This window comes from Hydractinia symbiolongicarpus, chromosome 3 (genome assembly GCF_029227915.1).
Source record: "Hydractinia symbiolongicarpus strain clone_291-10 chromosome 3, HSymV2.1, whole genome shotgun sequence".
In the NCBI taxonomy this organism is placed as follows: Eukaryota; Metazoa; Cnidaria; class Hydrozoa; order Anthoathecata; family Hydractiniidae; genus Hydractinia; species Hydractinia symbiolongicarpus.
In genome coordinates this window covers 33,716,807-33,723,407 of record NC_079877.1, presented here as the reverse complement: position 1 = coordinate 33,723,407, position 6,601 = coordinate 33,716,807, and positions in this window count along the sequence as shown.

The window sequence follows — 6,601 nt, the reverse complement described above, 5'->3', positions numbered from 1 at the left end:
TCTGTTTTTAAACTAAAGATGTAAAATTACCAAAAGAAATATATAGAAAAACTTTCACTATAGTTTGTTAATTTTTAAATTGGGATAAAAAACCTATTACTAAACACACCATTTGGAGCGCCATTGAGATTTAAAGTTGTTAAGAAAGTCTCTTTTTCTTGAACCCATAGGAGTAATTTTTCTGCATGCACAACACTGGAAATATTTACAGAATAAAACATTCAAAATCGTCATTACTTAAATTTTATCTGTAAATTAATTACAACCTTACGACATGTCAATTACTTCTTCTTCAGGTTAAACTTGACCTATATGCTAACTTACATCGCTAAATTAGAAAAAAAATAAATTCAAACAGCCATGATAAAAATAAAACTATCAAATTATGCTTCGAAGTATATAAGTTATAGTGCTCCAAAAAAAAGTTTTTTTTGTATTTTTTTATCAGCTGCATATGCTCCAAACCATTTTTACCGCAGATATTGTTTTCAGACGTGTTACAAACAGCTGTTTGTGCTTGGACGATATTTTTAATTTTGAAAACTCTTTAGTATACGCTTTCATTGATACTGGTTGCATTGTGCGCAATTTAATTTTCTTGTTGAGTGTTTACAAGAAAGTCTATGCAAGGTGACAAGTGACCATTATATCACCATATTGGCCGTGTGAAAAAAATCAAAACCCAGCAAATACGACGATTACATAACAAATAGAAGAATATAACAATTATAAAAATACAGTAATTAGTTCAGTTGTTTTAACTTAAATTTTATATATTTTCAGGATTTTGCCACCTGCCCTAATGTTTGGAAAATCATTGCTTTAACGCGGGTTAGACAAATTCGCAAAGCAAATTTTATAAAACAGCCTGTAAAGCTAGTACACGTTGCATAAGCAACACCTTTATAAGCAACCCCTTTATGATCAACCACTTTATAAGTAACCACTTTATAAGCAACCCCTTTATGATCAACCACTTTATAAGTAACCACTTTATACGCAATCACTTTATAAGCAACTAATTTAAAAGCCACCACTTTATAAGCGACCACTTTATAAGCAACCACTTTATCAGTAACCATTTTGTAAGCAACCACTTTATATGCAACCACTTTATAAGCAACCATTTTATAAGCAACCACTTTATAACTAACCCCTTTATAAGCAATCACTTTATAAGCAACCACTTTATAAGTAACCACTTCATAACTAACCCCTTTATAAGCAATCACTTTATAAGCAACTAATTTAAAAGTCACCGCTTTATAAGCGACCACTTTTTAAGCAACCACTTTATAAGTAACCATTTTGTAAGCAACCACTTTATATGCAACCACTTTATATGCAACCACTTTATAAGTAACCACTTCATAAGTAACCATTTTATAAGCAACCACTTTATATGCAACCACTTTATAAGCAACCACTTTATAAGTAACCACTTTATAAGTAACCACTTCATAAGTAACCATTTTATAAGCAACCATTTTATAAGCAACCATTTTATAAGTAACTACTTCATAAGCAACCACTTTATAAGCAACCACTTTATAAGCAACCACTTTATAAGCAACCACTTTATAAGCAACTACTTTATAAGTAACCACTTTATAAGTAACACCGTTGGAAACATTTGCTTTAACACCAGTCGAAATAATGTGAAATGCTCTCGATTCCAGACTCTGAATGTTCAGAGTTTGTGTGTTATTCATGCATGAACGAGGGGGCGGTAAGTCAAAAGTGGCATGATTACAAATGTTAGCTTGTGTTAAATGTACAAGCGTCAATAAAGTATGGAATTCTTTTCAATAATTTCAAGCAGCTGGATGCTCTTTTGATAATATTATCGACGTGTTCCGACATGTTCAGTGAACTGTTTATTATCAACTCAAGATATTTGCATGATGTTTTATGGTTCACTGTAATGTAGATGTGTTAAAGTCGTAAGGATGGGTTGTTGCTTTAATCTTTTATTGCTTCCAAAACCATGTACTCTGTTTTTCCTGGTTTCATGTTATTTATTAATTCATTTTGTTCCAGCCAGATCCATATATTAGACAGATCTTGATTTAATTATTTTTCTACAACTTTGATATCTCTATTAGACACAAACAATACAGTGTCATCTGCATGTTTAACAACTTTACAGTAAACAAGACATTTAATAGAATCGTTGAAATGTAATAGGAAATGCAGGGGCCCTAAAATAGACCCCTGTGAAACTCCACAAAAGATTGGCTTAGGATTTGATACGATCTAATCCATTTAAACTACTTAATGACGACAGAACAAGTAACTAGTGAACCATTTTAAAGGAGTACTAATAATTCCAAAAATTGGGTAACTTATTTCAGATAGTTGAATGGCTGACGGTTTTGAAAGCGATAGCATTCGTAATATAGCTTCTTTTCCGTTTATACATTGACATGCCCTCTGCGCGACCCGATTTTCTAGCCTTGCGCATCATTTAATTGCAGATATTCATTTTCAGTTTGAGCTCGGCTGTCAGTCACGGAGCTGGCTTATTTTTGACACGTTTAGAAATAAACGGCGCATAGTGATTGATTGTTTTTATCTTTTTTTATCTTTATTTTCATGAAGTGCCAAGTTGTGTTAGTATCTGAAGCATTATAAACACTGGACCAATCTTGGGCTGTAACGCAGAGACCTTCCGAGTCATATTTCGCGAAATTCCTACAAATTATTGTTTTAGGATGTCGTTTGAATTTATACCCTTTTCGGACACAGCCGATCATATCATGATCGTTCATTCCTGCCGGAATAACAGCTGAAACAATAATTGGCCTGTTTGTTTGAATCACGTTAAATAATGTTTTTGCTGCTTCAGTAACTCGTGTCGGCTTTTTTTAATATTTGTTTATATCCACTTATTTCAAAAATCTGTTTCGTAATTTTATGTAAATAGTTACAGTTTAGATCACCTAGTATAATGACCTCTTTGTTTTTAGAGTCAATTCTTCTTCGAAGATCCGGGGTTTGTATATAACTCCAACCATAAACGACTTAGTATAGAGGAAACAAATTTTGACCCAAAATGCTTCACACAGAGATTGTCGCCTTACATAACGAACACCGTCTTTGACATAAATTCCTGCACTTCCTCCGATACCTGTTGAGCGATTCTTTTTGAGAAAAATGTACCCCAGGATACTAACAAACGTTGATGGATGTCTTCTGTAAGTAAAAGTTCCGTAATTACAGAAAAAGTCGAGATAACGTGATAAAATGTGCTCAAGGGACCGTAAAAATAGGTCAGGATAGGGAAAGTTCGAGATAACGGGTAGTCGAGATATTGGACGTGTTTTAGCCTACGAGAGGTTGGAATGCCGAAGGGACTAATAAAAATTGGTCGAGATACGGAAAGATCGGGATAGCGGGTGGTCGAGATAACGAGCGCCGACTGTATGTTGTGATTTAACAAAATATTTTGAATTTCGTCTTTCATTCCAAATAATCCACGTATATTTTGATGAAAATACTTTAATCCTGGCAAACTGTATAAATGTTTTAGTTCGTAACCTTGGATTCGTAACCTTGTTCGTGTAGATAAACTTGGATTCGTAACCTTGTTTGTGTAGATAACCTTGGATTCGTAATTTTGTTCGTGTAGATAACCTTGGATTCGTTACCTTGTTCGTGTAGATAACCTTGGATTCGTAACCTTTTTCGTGTAGATAACCTTGGATTCGTAACCTTGTTCGTGTAGATAACCTTGGATTCGTAACCTTGTTCGTGTTGATAACCCTGGATTCGTAACCTTGTTCGTGTAGATAACCCTGGATTCGTAACCTTGTTCGTGTAGATAACCTTGGATTCGTAACCTTGTTCGTGTAGATAACCTTGGATTCGTAACCTTGTTCGTGTAGATAACCTTGGATTCGTAATTTTGTTCGTGTAGATAACCTTGGATTCGTAACCTTGTTCGTGTAGATAACCTTGGATTCGTAATTTTGTTCGTGTAGATAGCCATGTAATTTGTGGTGTGCTCCAAGTTGGATTTGCTCTGACTTATCGTTGGCATCTAAGCTTTCGTATGAGAGAAACTTATTTTACTAACCTGAAAGAAAGCGTAGTTAACTATGCTAACACTACACAACCTTATTCCCTTTGTCAGGTTCTTTGTAATTAAAATGGCGGAAGCTAAACATGTTCTGTCTAAATACAGAAAACCTAATAGGTCCTGGTGACGAAGTTGAGAAGCGTATTGCTTAGTTGATTAATTTTTTGATTTATTTCAGATTAAAAAGGGTGCTGGAATTGAAATTAAAATACATCTGAAATTATATCCTAACATGAAAAAAAAAGATAAATTTCATTTGTTTTTCTGCATTTCTCACCTTCTTGCTTCTTCACCACTACCGCCATGCTCTGTTTTGGCGCAAAAAGGGGATTGGGCGATTTGCCAAAATTAAAGAAAACGGCAATGACATCAAAAAATGTGCTGTATAATCGTAACATACATAGCCATGAGGCTTTTTATGCTCTAAACAAGTCTGTTTTCTCATTTCACTAGGGAACCATGAGGCTTTTTATGTTCTGAACGAGTCTGTTTTCTCATTCCACTAGGGAAATAAGTCAGTTATAAGAGAGCTTTCAAATATGTTTTTCAAGGTTAATTTTTTATTTTTTAAGCATAATTTTTTGGCTGATCAGTTGGGGATCAAATTGAATATATATTTTTTATCATTTTAGGAAGCCGTATATATATATATATATATATATATATATATATATATATATATATATATATATATATATATATATATATATATATATATATATATATATATATATATATATATATATATATATATATATATATATATATATATATATATATATATATACTTCTTTATTCCACGTTAGGGGGACCCCGCTCGAAATGTATAATAAGGTGACACCTCATATTTCATGAACAAAGCTTTTTTGCTCAAAACAATTTTAATATTCGAGACCTATTTGGGATGCTGACACAGCTAGGGTATGTTTTATGGGGTTTCGGCGATAGCCACATTTTTTGTGTCCCCTTTAATTTTTCAAAGTACAATAGTGAGATTCGGGGGACGTGTCTCCCCAATCTTCCTTTAGGACAAAAAAATATAAATTTTTTTTTGAGTGCACAAATAATTAAAAAATTATTTATACACATTCGGGAATTAGGGAACACTATAACATGTTTTACGTACCTTTATTCTCCGTTACGGACATGATTTACAAATATATATATATATTTTTTAAGCTTCAGCATTGAATATCTAATAAATCCTTTTTGCACAATTATGTGCACATTACTTTTGAAATGCAAAGTGCTAAATAAGTCTCTCGTGCTATGCTATAACAATAAAAAATCATTCCAACTTGTTTCTTATTATTGCGTTTCATCTCCTAACCCATTATAGCAATATAGCTAGGTAAGACTTGACAATTGTTGTTACTTTCCCTTTTTACGCATTGCGGTATTTTTAAGACAATAATGAAAACTTGTGAGGTAACTAGCTGCCATAAATAAAGTTTTTTCATTTGTAACATTGGTGCAGCTACAGCTTGAAGCAATTTTAGCATGTTTCGATCTTGAACCTTGTTTCTTCTGGACAAGCTCTTATGTGAGTACTGAGTATTTTAAATAATTAATAAATCAATTTATCGCAGTATTTTAAAGAGTAAAAATACAAAGCAAAAGGTCACTAATTCATGTTTTCCTTATGCCTTACGCTCTGCCGGGGTTTTAAATTTTTTTTCCTACAAGCGCTTTTCTAGTGGGCAGACCTGCGCGATATTAAACTCCGTAATCTTAGAATCTGAAGAAATTCAAAGAATGAAATCATAAAATTTCTAGTTAAGATAAGGAAAATGCAGGGTTTTTACCTTGACTTTGGTAAATTATTTTTCTACAATACAGCTACAATACAAATTATATTTTATCTTCTTATAACTGAGAAGAACTGAAAATAAACTGATTAGAAATGCTAATTAGGTCATTTTAGATGTTAAGAAAAAATTCTGAAATAGTACTTCTCTAATCAAATGATGGAAATAAGAAGTGCCTTATTTGTGGTATAACGACCGGCGAGGCATATTTTTGATTGGTTTTTTGTTTGTTTACTCTAACCAGATGTCAATATTTGTGCGAACTAACGAAGTTTACCCTTCTTTGATCGATCTCAAGAAACGGAAAAGACATTAAAACAACTCTTTACTCTAAGACAATTTTCCACTTGCAGGATCATAAAATTTCGGTAAACGAAAAGAATGGCTTATGATTTATACCCAATCATGCCTTAGTTACCTGTTCCGTTCATGTCGGAAAAAAATATTCTTGAAGCAGTCGTTTTAAATGTGAGCTTTTCGCTGTTTCTAAAACTATTATGTATTTTCACTTCATATTTTTGAGCAAATAATGTAAAAGTTGACCAATCTACGTTTAATCAATTTATAAATTTCTGTCCAGTTTGTTCGGAAGTGGATTTACACTTGAGACACCTGTTACTCCGAAGATTGGTGAAACAGCAAAATCACTTGCGTATAACGTGACCGTGAGAAGGTACAAAAGGTCTACCCGACGGTAATTATTAGTGTATTG